The 2,500-nt window shown below is 79.5% G+C and overlaps 1 non-coding gene across 1 annotated transcript; it reads right to left on the bottom strand.

Annotated features, from left to right (window-relative positions):
- Window positions 1-415: 415 nt before the first annotated feature.
- LOC134426161 (5.8S ribosomal RNA) lies at window positions 416-568 on the bottom strand. Its single transcript, XR_010029916.1, has one exon. It is a non-coding gene; the product is annotated as a 5.8S ribosomal RNA (ribosomal RNA).
- Between the last annotated feature and the right edge of the window lie 1,932 nt (window positions 569-2,500).

Genomic DNA, 2,500 nt, shown 5'->3' with positions numbered 1-2,500 from the left:
GGCCCTCGGCGGCGCTTTCGACGCCGTCTCTCGCTCTCCCCCCGGCCGCCGCCACCGCATCCGCGGCGCGGCCCCGGCGAGGACGAGCTCCGCCCCAGCGGCTCGCTCCGGGAGCGGGGAGCTACGGAGCGCTCCCCGAGTCTGCATTTAGGGGGACGAAGGCCCTGCGCGGCGACCGCGACGACGACGACGACGACCGCGACGACGACGCCCGCCGGGCCGCAGGCAAGGGGATCGGGGCCGCCGAGGGAAACGCTTCCCTCGCCGAACCGCCTGACCGCCTTCCCTCCGGGCACCGGCGGGACGCCGCCGCCGCCGCCGCCGCCGCCGCCGCCGCCCGCCGCGGGCAACGGGCCTGCGAGGCGACCCCAGCCGCGCCGCCGGGGTGGCCCCCGGACGGCGATTGATCGTCAAGCGACGCTCAGACAGGCGTAGCCCCGGGAGGAACCCGGGGCCGCAAGTGCGTTCGAAGTGTCGATGATCAATGTGTCCTGCAATTCACATTAATTCTCGCAGCTAGCTGCGTTCTTCATCGACGCACGAGCCGAGTGATCCACCGCTAAGAGTTGTCTGGCTTTCGGGCGCCGCTCAGGCCGAGCGGCCCCTTTGTCTCTCGCGCCGAGGACGCGCGGGCGCGCGCCTGGCTTCGACCGTACGAGCACACAGAGAAACGGAAGGGGAAAAAAAGAGATCGGAGAAGCCCACGCTCCGAAGGACCGCCAAGAGGCGGGGGAGCCCGCGCCCCCGACCGCCTCCCCCCGCGAGGGGAGACGCCGACCTCACATGCCGTCCTTCGGAGGCGGCCCAGGCGCCCGGGCTCGGCCCGGCCTCCGCGCGGAGGGCCACGCGGCGCGCGCCGGGCACGCGGGGGGCACGGCGGCCCGCCCGCTCTCGCTTTCACGGGACGACGCGCACACACACACACACGGCTCGGGCCACACGCGGCCGGGGGCGCGGCCGTCGGCCCCCGCACACGCCGGCTCCCCTTCGGCCCCCTTCACCGCGGGGCTCGCGGCGCGCCGCCGCGCCGCCGCGCGGCCGGCTCTCTCTCTTCCACGGCGGCCTCACCCCGCTCGAGACGGCACGCGACGACGGCCGTGCCGCCGGCGCGCCTTCCCGCCCGGCGGGACCGCTCCCGCCGGGCGGGCCAGCGTCCGGGCGGACGCGCTCCGCCGCCGGCCCCGGAGGCGGACGCCACCGAGACCCGAGCCGGCGTCGCCAGCGCCCGAGGCCTGCCGGACGGCAGGCCCCGCCGTCGCCGGGGCCGCACTCCCGGGGCCCCCGCCGCCGCGTCGCACCGCCGGGGCCCCTTGCCTCGGCACGCGCCCGGCGGAAGGCGTACGGCGCTGAGCCGGGGGGCAACGCCCGCTCTCCTCGTTTTCACGCGGAGACCGGGCGGGGGAAGCGCCCCCGCGGCCGCCCGCACGCCTTCCTACGGCCCACACGCGGCCGGGAAGGGCGACGGAGGACGCGACGTGCAGGGCCCGGGACGGGACCGCCGCCGGCGACGGCGGGCGCCCTCCGGCCGACCGTCCCCGCTGGGGGGGACACCCGTCGAGCGGCGCCGCCGCCGCTCGGCACGGGGTCGCCCACGCTCGCGGGCCTCCGCCGACGGAGGGCCCGCCGGACGCTCGCCCCCCGGGCGGGCGGGCGATCGAGCCGGGCGGGGGACGGCCGGCGGCCGGCGCCGCCGGTGCGTTCGAGGAGGAAAGGCCGCCGAGGGGAGAGGGGCCGGACGCGCGGGACGCGGCGCCGCGCGCGCGAGACACCGCGGCAAGCGGGCCGAGGAGAGAGCGCGGCGGGCCCCGGCGGCCGCAACCCCGCGGCCGAGGAAAGGCAGAGAGCGGGCGCTCTCTGCCGGCGTCGCCCGTTACGACGAGGCGAGCGGGTCGGCCCCCGCGGCCGACCGCGCGCCGCGGCCTCTCCGCCGAGGCCGGGCCGCGGAGAGGGGGGGGCAGGGCGCCCCTCCCCGGCGCGGCGCGGTTACCCCCGCGCGCGCGTGCGGCAGGGACGACGACGACGACGACCACGACGGAGGGAGCGCGGCCGGCGGCCGCGGACACCACCGCAGGGGCTCGGCGGGAGTAGCTGCTCCCCACCCCTCAGTGGCGCCGCACCGCCGCCCGGCGACAACCGCCGCCGCCGCCGCCGCCGCCGCCGGCACCGCCGCCGCCACGGCGGGCCGCGCCGAGCCGCCCGAGTCTTTAAACCGCCGCCCGGCTCGCCGGCCCCCTTTCGGCACCCCCGCAGCGGCGTTTGGCGACGCCGAGGGGGGAAACCTGGGGGGGAACCGCCGAGGCGCGGAGCGCTAGGTACCTGGCCCTGGGGCGAGGGAAACGACCTGCATGGCCCCGCCGGGGTGCCTCCCCCGCTGCCGCCCTCGGGGGAGCGTCCACCGGCGGGGGCGCGCCCGCCGTCTGCCGCCACCACCGCCGCGTCCTTCTCGGGGCCCGGGGTTTCCCTCAGTAGCCCGGCGCTGCGCCCGAGAGGACCGCCGCGG

This window comes from Melospiza melodia, chromosome 17 (genome assembly GCF_035770615.1).
Source record: "Melospiza melodia melodia isolate bMelMel2 chromosome 17, bMelMel2.pri, whole genome shotgun sequence".
Taxonomy (NCBI): Eukaryota; Metazoa; Chordata; class Aves; order Passeriformes; family Passerellidae; genus Melospiza; species Melospiza melodia.
This window is presented reverse-complemented; position numbering and strand designations above follow the sequence as displayed.